Source organism: Cupressus sempervirens, chromosome 3 (assembly GCF_028749045.1).
Source record: "Cupressus sempervirens isolate cs-2001-9-10 chromosome 3, ASM2874904v1, whole genome shotgun sequence".
Classification (NCBI taxonomy): domain Eukaryota; kingdom Viridiplantae; phylum Streptophyta; class Pinopsida; order Cupressales; family Cupressaceae; genus Cupressus; species Cupressus sempervirens.
In genome coordinates, this window is record NC_143120.1 from 570,214,610 (window position 1) to 570,227,764 (window position 13,155).

The window sequence follows — 13,155 nt, forward strand, 5'->3', positions numbered from 1 at the left end:
AAATTTAATGAAAAACTAAAACAAATTTTTTAGAAGTAGAACTTAGAAAGTTAGAAGTTCAAATTTTACCTGCAGCAACATAATTAGCTGCATTATCTGTCACCACTTGGAAAACATTGTCTTCCCCCACCTCCCTTATGACCTCCTCAATAGTCTCACATAAGAATTTTGCATTTTTCACACATGAGGAAGCATCTATGGACCTCAAAAACATGGTGGATCCTGAAAGTGAAAATTAAACTAAAGAATTATCATTCAAGAATCAAGAATCAATACTCAATAAAACAAAATTTTCGTTATTCAATAATAGTATACATTAAATTTTAGACTTCAAGAAGTAGAGCATGATGAATTACCTCTGCTAGAAACAAGAAAATTTAGGAGGGTTCTAGACCTCCTATCTGTCCATCCATCTGTCATGATGGTACACCCCTTTTGGCTCCAAATCTTTTTGTGGTCCTCAAACTCAAGTTTCATCTCCTCAACCATATCTAGCAAGAGGGAGCCACTCAACTCATCTTCAGTGGGGGCTTTGAACCCCGCACCACAGATGGAAACTGCATCAATCATCCCCTGCCAATAAGGAGTCCTATTACATTTATAAAAACATTTTAATTAGCATATTTCAAATTTTCAAAATCAAGTTAAAAGTATAAAATTGAATATAAATTTTAAAACTTAAAACGTAAAACAATCAAATATAAATGAAGTTGAAAACTTGAAGTACCTGGCTGCTATAAATGGAATGTCGCAAAAAAACCACAACTTGCAAATTGCTCTTACTCCAGCTTCATGTATCTCCCTATTCCAGCCCATGCTCTCAAGTGAGGGTTGCACACCAGGAGTGGTACGCAGTACAAAAAAGTTGTCCAACTTACTAGATTTTCTGACTCTAGGACGAAGAAGAGCAGCACTACTAGAAGGGGCAGCAGCAGTAGCATCACTAGAAGTGCAAGGAATAGATGTAGAAGAAGCACGAGCAACAGAAGCACTAGGACGATAGGGGGGACGGAAAGAACCTTCACCAACACAGCCTACTGACTCAGAAACATTTGCAGATGAGCGTGGAAGGGAACTAGAACCAATCAAAGCTAACTCTTCTAATTTTATTTTTTTTAATTCTTTTTCTTGTTCATATTTTTCCAAGGCTACATAACAAAAACGTTGAGCCTCAAAAGATGCAACTCCACAAGGCTCAATATCATGACCACGTAAGCCAGCAATATGGTATTTTAATCTATTTATCCCCCACTATTAATGGTTTTGCAAAATAGGCATTTTGTTTGAGTTCTCTTTCTACCTGGAAATTCTATGGTGAACTTCCAACACTCATCTTTTTTGTTGCCTTTAGAGAGCTTGGGTTTTTTACCTCCAGAAGCCATTATGACTTAATTAAGGAACAATGTAAAGGTTGCTGCAATAAGACATTTTAGACCAAATATTACCATTTCAGCATTGCATTTTATGAAGATCTAAAGTAAAAAAAAAACTCATAAACAAGCAAAAAAATTCATGCAAAAAACCCATAAGCATAGACAAAAAAATCATCAAAATCTAAACAATCAAGTTTTACCTCTTTCAAATGCTTTGGGAAGTGTTGAGAAGAGCTCCTATAAACTCCTCGATGATCTAAATGCAAGCTCCAATGTCACAAATGCAAGCTTTTCTCCTCCTCCTTTCAGCTGGTTGCAAAACAAGAAACCTCTATTTCTCTTCTACCTCTTTCTCTCTTTCTTCTTTTCACTATAGACTGTTATGGGAGCCCTTTTAGGGTTATATGAGTAAGATATGTAAAAAAAAACATTAAAAAAAATGCAAAAAATAATATTTTTATGGCCCGGTTTCTTGCCCGTCGCGGCCGAGTCAAGAAGGCCGGGTCACGCGAGTCACTCCTCGTGACTCGCCGCTCGCAAGTCACGAGTCATTGTGACTCAGCGAGGTCAGCGCGGCTCGCTGACTCGCCTGACTCACGTGACTCGCGGCGAGTCACGTTACCCTGATTTGAACGGAGGATACTGGTTCTATTTATGGATGGGTTAGCTGATCCGTTGAGAGGGTGGATTAAAGCTCTCAACCCTCCCACTTTGCAGGAAGCCATTAAGAAAGCTCGTAACATGGATTCCTCTTCAGCTTCTAAAAATAAATTCCAGGCAAAGAGTTTCCCTTCGAGGAAAGATAAGGACAGTAAACCTTTTCGTAGAGAGGGTCAGCCACCTAAGGAGGAAAGTAAGAGGTTGGACAATGAAACACTTAATGATCTCAGGAAGAAGCTTTGTTTTCATTGCAGGGAGCCTTGGGATTTGTCACATAAGTGTCCATTGAAAGAAAAAGACAAGCAAATGGAGTACTTTTCAGTCGAAGAGTCAGTGAATGGAGATTCAGAGCAATCATCAGAATCAGATGGAGATGATAATTCTTCACATGAGGAAGCACACAGTGATAGCATGATAGCTCTGTTGTCCAATATACAGGAGGCCGTCACTTTCAGAGCTAGGGGAACTTTGGATGGACAAAGATTTGTGGCACTCATTGATACAAGGGCAACACATAACTTCATTGATGAAAAGTTTGTGACACGCAGAGGGCTACATACAGAAGAGCATAGGGGATTTAAGGTGATGGTTGCCGACGGCTTCAAAATCGACTGTACCAAGAAAATCTCCAACTTGCAGCTTCGTTTGGGAGATTATGACATGGTGGGAGATTTCTTTGTTGTCAACATTGGTGATCAGGATATGGTGCTTGGGATGAATTGGATGAAATCTCTGTAAGAGTTTACATTTAACCTCCAGAAAATGGAAATGAGGTTTGAGGCAAATGGTAAGAAGATAGTACTCAGAGGTTTGTCAGATGGGGGGCTACGAGTGGTGTCACTCAAGTGGATGCAGAGTTTCTTCAGACACGACCAGGTGCAGTGGACAGCAGAGTTCAGAACAATGCCTGAGGTGACAGAGCAACATAAATAGGAGTATCCACCCGATTTACAAAAAATAATAACCAAACATACTAAGGTGTTTGGTGAGATACCTCCAGGAAGACCCCCGGATAGGGGAATTGAGCATGTTATTGAGTTAGAGGAAGGGGCTAAGCCAGTCATCATCACACCCTACCACCATCCAAAGAGATATAAAGATGAAATAGAAAAGGCAATCAAGGAGTTGATTGACATGGGGCACATATGACCAAGCAAGAGTCCTTTAGCTTCTTCAGTAGTATTGGTGAAGAAGAAGGATGGTACAATGAGGATGTGCATTGATTATAGGGAACTAAACAAGAAGACAATCAAGAACCGATACCCTATTCCGCCATCGATGAGCTTATTGATGAATTGCACGGTGCCTGCTACTTCTCTAAGATTGATTTGAGATCCGGCTACCACCAAATACGGGTTAGAGAGGTGGATCTAGAGAAGATAGCTTTTAGATGCCACTATGGACATTTTGAGTTCTTAGTCATGCCCTTTGGGTTGACTAATGCCCCCGCCACTTTCCAGTCCTGTATGAATAGAGTATTCAGAGATCAATTGACGAAGTTTGTGTTGATTTTTTTTGATGATATACTGATATATAGCCGTACTTGGGAGGAACATTTGAAACATATTGATGCAGTGCTCAGCATTTTAGAGGGGGAGTCATTGTATGCCAAGATGAGTAAATGCGAGTTCGGGATGACAGAGTTGCTCTATCTAGGGCATATTATTAGTGCAAGAAGTGTTCGGGTTGACCCAGACAAGATCAGGGCCATTCTGGATTGGCCACCACCGAGGAACACTTCGCAACTCAAGGGATTTCTTGGGCTTTGCGGGTTCTACCGCAGATTTGTGAAGGGATTTTCACAGAGAGCAGCACCACTTACAGATTTGACACGGAGAGACAGTTTCAAGTGGTCAGAGAAGGCTCAGAATTGTTTTGACAAGTTCAAGGAGCTGATGAGTACATGCCCTGTTTTAGCCATTCCAGATTTCACCAGGCCTTTTGAGCTGCAGTGTGATGCCTCGGGAGAGGGCGTAGGAGCTGTCCTCATGCAGGACAAACATCCCATCGCATATGAGAGCAGGAAATTACGAGGTGTTGAGAGAACTTACAGCATCTATGACAAAGAAATGCTAGCAATCATGCACGCGCTAGCTAAGTTCAGGCAATACTTAGCAGGGAGCCGATTTACAATAAAAACAAATCATAATAGCTTGAAACATTTCCTTGGACAGAAGGATCTCAATGACAGGCAATAGAAATGGGTGAGTAAGTTACAGGCTTATGATTTTGACATAGTCTATGTCAAAGGGAAGAAAAATATCGTCGCAGATGCTTTATCCAGAAGGCCTCATTTGCTTGCTGTTGGGATAGTCATGGATGATTGGAGAGAGTTGATCTTGGCAAAGTATGCCAAAGATAGTTGGGCATCTAGTGTTATTGAAGGAACTATTCAGGATAGTCGATACACTGTTGTAAATGATTTGATCATCTACAAGGAAAGGATTTATTTAGTACCCGAGTCTGCTATGAAGCAGAAGATTTTGAGGGCATTTCATGATTCACCATTGGCAGGACATCCCAGATTCTTTAAGACATATCGGCAGGTGAGAGAGCACTTCACTTGGAAAGGACTCAAAACAGAGGTGCTTCAGTTTGTTAGGGAGTGCCCAGTATGTCAGCAGAACAAACAGGAACATTCCTTTCCAGGTGGTTTACTACAGCCCCTACCCATACCAGAGAAGAAGTGGGATAGCATTTCCATGGATTTCATTACAGGCATCCCCAAGGTACAGGGTCGGGATTGTATTTTTGTTGTCGTAGACAAATTGACGAAATTTGCACATTTCTTTGCGATTTCGTCCACATATTCAGCAGTACAGACAGTAGAGCTATTCTTTCGAGAGGTATTTAGATTACATGGGATGCCACGGAACATAGTCAGTGACAGGGATAGTAGGTTTATGAGCCACTTTTGGCAGGAGTTGTTCAGGTTGTGTGGAACAGAGCTAACTTCGAGTACCAGTTACCACCCTCAAACTGATGGGCAGACAGAGATAGTGAATAAATGGGTTGAGGGGTACCTTCGAAACTACATTGCAAGAGAGCAGAAGACTTGGGTGAAGTGGCTACATCTAGGGGAGTACTGCTATAATAGCTCTTTCCATATGTCTATTCAAATGTCCCCTTTCATGGCACTGTACGGGTATGATGCTCCTAATTTTCTGGATTTGTTATTTGGGGACAGTAGAGTGCCTAAGGCCAAGGATATATTGCAGGAGTGTCAGGACATTATGCAATCCTTGAAGGAAAATTTGCAAAGGGCACAAAATCAGCAGAAGCAATATGCTGATCAGCACAGGGTTGAGAGATCTTTCGAGGTAGGAGACATGGTGTACCTCATGTTACAGCCGTATAGATAGTCCTCTCTCAAGAGGAGTGGAGCAGAGAAATTGAAACCACGCTACTATGGACCATTCAAAGTAATCAGGAGAGTGGGTAAGGTAGCTTATGAGTTGGAGCTGCCTGCAGACAGTAAAGTGCATAACGTGTTCCATATGTCACGCCTTAAGAAGGCATTGGGGCATAATGTGGTGCCTTCAGTAGTATCGCCACCTCTTGATGATGAGGGAAAGCTTATCTTGATTCCCGAGGCTATAGTTGACTCCAGGGAGAGGGTGCTTCGCAGGCGGACTATCAGGGAGTACCTAGTAAAGTGGAGGAACCTACCAGTTGAGGATGCGACATGGGAGGCAGAGGAGATTATTTAGCATCCTGAGTTGACATTGCTTGGGGACAAACAATTTCAAGAGGGGCAGACTGTAATGTCCCCCACTTAGTCAGTTTGGAGGTATGTTGTCGTTAGCCCATTCTTGTATGGTCCCGAGGGCTAACTAGGACTTCAAAAGGGATCCTGAGGTTATTTGACCTAGTCAAATTTAATTACAGGCCAAACGGAGTTCATTTGTTGGGTTTTCAAAAACACTTACTATTTTTAGTAAGCCAATAGGGGGATGCAGTGCCTTTAATTTTCAGTGACAAGATGAGATGCATTTTGTTGGGCTCTTTTTGATGAGCTATTATATGTGGGATTTCGAGTTTATTTGGTATATTATTTTAATGTTTGAAGTTACAACGGTAAAGTGACTATTTAAATTAAATATTATAATGTTTCATAAAGTCACTTTATAAAAAATCAAGAGTCCCCCTTTTAGTACATACATGGACTTTGTAAAAAAAAAAAAAAAAGTAATATTAAAACTCATATATTATCCCACATTGGCAAGACGGAAGCGTGGAGCAAGTGAGGAAGGGATTAAAAGAAAGAGGATAGCTCTCATTTATTCATGCTTGAAAATATCAAAGAAATTGGGGAATTTTCTGGAGATTATATCTCAATAGTTTGAAGGACGAAATCCCTTCAAGCTGAAAATCTTGACGCCATTGAAAGATATGTTCTTGAGATTCAACATAGTAGCAATCCGAAAAAAGCAAATACGAAAAAGCAGTCCGAAAAAGCGGAACCGAAAAAGTAGGCTGAAAAAGCGGGTACGAAAAAGCAGTTCGAGAAAGCAGAACCGAAAAAGCAGTTCGAAAGAAGCAAAGCAGAAAGGGCAGCATTGAAGGAAATTATTACAGCCATCTACAACCAGGTTCTTTTGTTAGTATTGCTTTTTAGGGTGTTATAAGCTTTCAGTTGTAAGTGTGCATTATACCAGCATTATCATTTTGTAATCCATGTAAATGCCAAAGTCTTGGCCATATTTCATGAGCATTGTAATTTTTATTGCAATTAAGAAGATAATAGTTGCTGGTGTCATTTAAGCAATTTAATATCATTATTTATCAACTAGTTAGTTTGCATACCAACTGTTTGTAAAAATGCCAGTTGGCTGTAAGTGTTCATTTCTCATGCTTAGATCATATATATGCACTGAATATTGTCAAAATTAGTAGCACACTCATGTTAGGTCATTGTGTAGTCCATTGTAGTCTTCTAGCACAAGATTCTCATTGATGCAAATTGAAAAAAAAGTCATTTGAAGCCAATTGAAATATTATATCAGTCATACGTCCCTTGCATGTGAATTGTTTGATGAAATTCCTTGAGCTTTCATCAGCATTTTTGAGAGCAGATTTGAGGAGGGTTATTACATAAATGGTAATCTTTAGCTAACCATCGCTAGTCTTCCTCTGTGTGATGAATTTATGAGCAAAGAAAGATAAATTTTACTTCTATATCTAGTATGCACTACCATCTATTTATTATTTCATGTATGTAATTTACCAAGTATCACAGTAAACATTTGGCATTGTTGCCTTAAAAGAAATCAAGTCAACGTTTTGTGATTCAAGCCCTTGGATCCCAATAAAGGCAAGAAGAGGCCACAAGATGTTCAAGACCAATTTAACAAATGACATTTAAGAATTGCAAAACAAGAATGAAAAAGATTACATAAGATTACCAGAAACTTAACCCCTAACAAAACGTTCCTTGACAACCATTTATACAAACACTATCATATGGGTACAAAGAAGGAAATCTTGAACTGACAAACATAGGCATTGAGAATTTATCTTAGAAGAGGCCATCATTAGAGAATTTGAACCACAAACCCTCAGATGGAGGGAGTACAAGTACAAGTTAGAGCCTGAAAATACTCAAGGTGTTGGGGATGCTAGAGGTGGCCATATAGAGGATGTGCATGTAGCCAAGAATGCAAGGAAAGCACAAGAACATAACGATCAAAACAATCCACCTAGGTCTCATGCACAAGGGAGCAAGTTAAAAAATAGTGACTCCTCTGACAAGTCCAAATGTGGTGTTGATTCCCAAAAATACAGATTGAAAATCCAAGAGTTTTGCCAATTATCCTATAGGATTGCTCAATCAATTCTGGCCAATGAACAAGAATGACATTAATTCTTGCACATTAGGCTTCGCTACACTTAGGCGGGTATACCTTTTATAACATCCACATTTTCTTTGTCTTAACTAACAACTAACATATCAAAGAAATACAATTATTACTTCATATTTATAGGAAGACATGTTCATGGGAATGAGATTAACGGTTACAATCAGTTAAACGGAAATCTCATAACTAACAATTGAAGACACCATCAATAAATTTACCAAGGAATTTAAAATCTAAATAACGTAGAATTCAAACCGAAAATCATCTAGGATGCTTCTCCAAAACCCAAGTTAGTCCATAAAATACCTTTTAAGCAACAAATGGCTATACTACTTTATTGTAATGACAATTACCAATATATCATCTAGAGCATCAAATACCACTGTATCAATTAGGGCATCAATTACATTGGATCATTTAGGGCATCACATACCACTGTATCAATTAGGGAATCAATTACCATTGGATCATTTAGGGCATCACATACCACTATATCAAATAGGGTATCAATCATCGTTGGATCATCTAGGGCATCACATACCACTATATCAATTAGGGCAGCAACATTCAGTTAGGAAAATATGCTCATATTCATTATTCAAATAAATGGAAGACTGAAATAAAAATCTATCAAATAAACCTATCTCTTGCATATAGATATATTCCATGTCTAGTTGGAAGATCAACCGATCTAACTAGTTGCCAATTACATTAACAATAAGAGTTGCTTTCATTTAGAGAAATAATTGAAACGATTATATATCTCAATCCATCTTATCTTCTGTTTAAAAAAAATTTTAAAAATGTAAAATACTTGTTACCAATAAATGTTTGAATGTTTATCTTTGTCTGATGCACGTACTAACATTTTGTGGAGAGGGGAAACATTGTCAGAGGCTTAACCACACAACCACAGACCTTAAACTTATCCCCACACTTTCTCTAACTAGGAAGGCCCTCCCTACATGGAATAGACATGGAACACCTTGACAGCCACTGAACTAAATCCCACCACTCGATTTGACAGTAGGATAAATTAAGTGGACATGCATGAGCTATTTAATGATTTTTTAAAAGTAATAAATTCATTGGATCGCTTCTACTTCTGGTTTCATGTTCTTGCATATTTTTTCACCTCTTCACCCTCTTTCTTGGCTATCCAGTCGAGTGAGCCCTCGGTGTTAAAGCTCAGAGTAATTCAAATCCTTCGCTGAACTTCAGCTGGTGAAAAGAATAATATAATCTCATTATTTGTCATAATACAATTCCTATAACCCGAAAACTTCTTAAGAATTTAGAAGAAATAGATTGATTATGGATTCCGACTGGAAACAAGAGGCGTCTTGGCATAACATATACAATTGATCTCGATTTAACATGGAAAGAATGGACTCACCGACTGTCTATTTCGATTTTGCAATTCAACAACGATTCTTGGAATGTATTGACACATCTTACAGCTGTAAATTCGATTGCAAATATTTATAAAACAAAATACGACTTGGAATGGATGACCACATAACCTAATCAAGGAGACGTGAGTTTGGAGTAAACAGTGACTACGATTTGTCCTCAATCATTCGTAGCAAATAATGATAAAAGAAAACATAAGAGAGAGAGCTATATAATGCAGAACACCCATCATTGGTTCTCTCGACCTGTATATAAAAGGAGGCATTCAAAAATAATACAAGCTTCCAAGAAGTTGTGATTCTTGAGCAATTATAAAAAGAAGAAGAATCATCTTCTTGAGTCCCCGATAAAAAAAAGCCCAATGTACATTCTCACCTCTTATAAGGAAATAAATAAATATGAATGAGAACTCAAAGATTACTTATTCAAAAGGATAATTTATAAAGTTATATAAATATATATATATATATATGCACATACCTATATTATTATGATGGCATCATATTTAATATTTATCCAGGGTTGTACCCCACTAAGAAATGCATATATAAATTCGTGTATCACCTGGAAGATTATTTATCTCCATATCTTCTCCAGGTGTACATATATTTAGATCTACGTATTTTAAAAGATATAAGCTTGTATAAATTAATTCTATGGTGTTACCTTATTTTTATATCTATGTGCACGTACATATATATGTATTATATTGAAGTGATGAAAATGTCAATCATAAACCATTAAAGGTATGTGTCATCACAAAAGCTTGCACCCTTGCCTAAAGTTTTTACCTAAAGGCAACCCCGTGAAACATGGAAACAATCTCCAAGTTGTGGGACTTAAACTGTGAGATTAAGTCTCCGGAGAAGATTGGCTTCCTTACTATCAAGGTGCATCTAATTACTCTTTGAGAGGAAAAGGGAGAAGGAATGCATGAAAGCAAACTACCTAATCTACTCTAAAGGGGGTGATACACCAAAATAGTTTGTTCAAGCTTATTTCTACCTAACAATGCACTATTCATCAACATATTCCCAAGATACACTGATTCAACCTTTGTTTCAATCCAACAGCCACAAACAGATCAGAAACCAAATGAAATGCTACAAGGAAGGAACTTCACTCTATAACACCCAAGGCAAAATGGATATTGTTATGCAAATTGAAGGACAAAAAACAAAACATCAACAAAGGCAAGGAAGTTTTGCACTTCTATTAATGGGAGAATGAGGTAAGACAATGAATACATTCATGCATAGACAAAAGGAAAATTACAATAGCAGAGCATAAAATGCAATACCAATGAATCAGAAAAAGGCCAACCCCTAGAAAGGGTACAAAACTTTCTTTTATAGTTCAAGCATAACTCAAATAGCTTCTACCCTAAGGCAAAACTCAACCACTACCATTAAGGTTACAGAGAACAATCACTGCAATCTGGGGAGGATCTAATCTTGGTACACATCCAAATGCAAGAAAATCGTATCATTCATCAAACGGAGCCTTGAGAAGATAGAAACAGGAGCCATTAATGCATAACCAAATAAATGGATAACCACAGAGCAGCAATTGAATGTCCTTTACGTTAAAACAGGCATGGAGAATGATGAAAGTGGTTGCAGAAAATCAAAAGGTCGATTCACCATTAAAAAGCTTCTTTTCTCCATGTTTTCGATGTGCCAAATCAGATATATCAGCAAGTCAAATAAATTCCACCTTTGCCTTTACCACGTGACCCAATGATAACAAAACATTCTGCCACCTTGTTTAACCTTCTAACTTTATGTTGACCACTGACTACCTACTGGCACAACTTCGCCACCTTTTTTCTTCGAGTTCTCTTACCATCTCTTGCTGACTTTTCAACCTTCCTGGAGCATGCCACATGGCGACATTTGGTTTGTTTTCCTCTATTCTAGCTTTACCACCCGGGCCTACGAGGACACATGTCAACCTATCATTATGTTGCTATGAATATTCATCATGCAACTTTCCATAGCGACGAAGTGATGACTCTCAATCAGTTTTCAATAAGACGATGGAGGAAATACAACACCTTATGAACTATGATGGGACTATTTGGACACGTGTTGCATCGTCACTATCTCACTATGTATTTTCATCGTACAACTTTCCATAGCGACAAAGCGACAATCGTTGATCTTGGAAGATCGAACGGCCATTACAAATAATCCTTTCTCTGTGTTTATATCTACAGCGAATAGGAACCTAACAACTGGAGCTTCATTTATGGCAGAAAACCTTTGGCAACTCCTTGCATGCGTTGGTCCCGCCACCTCCACGTAGCAAGCTATCGTTATGTCGCCATGGCTAAAGATCTAGCAACTTTCTATAGTGACAAAACGACAATCGTAGATTTACTTCGAGATCAACGGTGGATGAGGGCACATTAAGAAATTGGTCCGCTTTTGTAAAGCACGAATAAAACTCGAACAGTTGTCATTTCCTCTAACATCCTTACAAGCCACAAAAAGAAGTGGCCCACTGGGACACGTGGCACACTGTCAATATGTCGCTATGAATATTGATTGTACATCTTTCTATAGCAACAAAACGATAGCTGTAGATCTATCATCAATCTGCGGTTCCTAATGTTTCACTAACTATTGCACATGACTCGAAGCAAGAAGCCCCACCTAGACGCATGTCACATTGTTGTTATGTCACTACGAATATTGATTGTACATTTTTTCATAGTGACAAAGCGACGTTCGTTGATTTCTTTAAATCGGATGGCTGAGAAGATGCAGGCCTGCTTAGGTGTTTGTAACATGAAATGGTTTGAAGACTTCGGATATAATGCACATGACCAAAGTTTAAATATATCTTTTTCACGTATCCAATATTTGAAATTTCAAATATCTGACTGTTTAATTTTGGCGAGAGGGGCAAAATGGGCAATAGTATGTACTTTGATTAAGATAAAATGTTTAATGTTTTAAAGATTATCCAATAGCTCATGCATGTCTAATGTGTGTATTTTGTTATGTAGTCACTAGGTCCTCAACCATGGTGATTCCAGATCCATTTGCCCAGTAATGGTGATGTTCTTGTGCCCAATTCTTTTTTGACAATGCTTACACCCTTTTGACGTGCTCCCTACAAGGAAATTCTCCACAGTTAAACCATATTACGATAACAAGTTATCAATAATAACGGCTAACTGTCTTTTCAATTCCATGAATTCATGATATATAATCAACTAGCATGTTATGTTCATATGCAATTATAACGACTAACCATTTTACCATTTCACAGGATTATAACAAATTTTAACTGTCAATTGACTTCATGTGAACCTCAACAACTATATGAACATTTTAAATTGGATCAAAAATTGGGATGTAACACCTTCACCTTAAACTCGTAAGGCTTTTCGATAACAAATTTAAGCTTTGAGTTCTCCGGCTAGCAAGGTCCTTGAACTTTTTCAAAATAAAGTTGAATGTTGAGTGTTTGAATTGATTGAATGTTTGTGTAAGGTTTTCAATAATTGATTAGATGTTTGCAAGAAAGAAGTATATAGATTTCCGACTTCAATTATGAATCCAATAATTATAGTTCAATGATTTTAACAGACCAATGCCTCTGCTTATCCGAGCAACAAAGTCAACTATTATGAAGATTATTATTTGAAACTTTATAAGACAATACTTATTTAAAATATCATCAATTATCCCTATACTCCAAATGCAAAAGATAATTCGTGTATGCAATTCAACGTTAGTCTAAAAGGAATTTTAATTTCTCTGGCGGAAAGTCCAAGTAGACAGAGATGAGGAAATACCTAAATATTTAACACCTATCTCAAATAATCGAACAAAGAATGC

At 38.0% G+C, this 13,155-nt stretch overlaps 1 protein-coding gene across 1 annotated transcript in view; it reads right to left on the reverse strand.

The window, feature by feature from the left end:
• LOC149567702 (ferric reduction oxidase 6-like) overlaps window positions 1-13,155 on the reverse strand; it is a 116,099-nt gene that overhangs the window by 78,956 nt on the left and 23,988 nt on the right. The gene's annotated exons all lie outside the window — the stretch shown is intronic.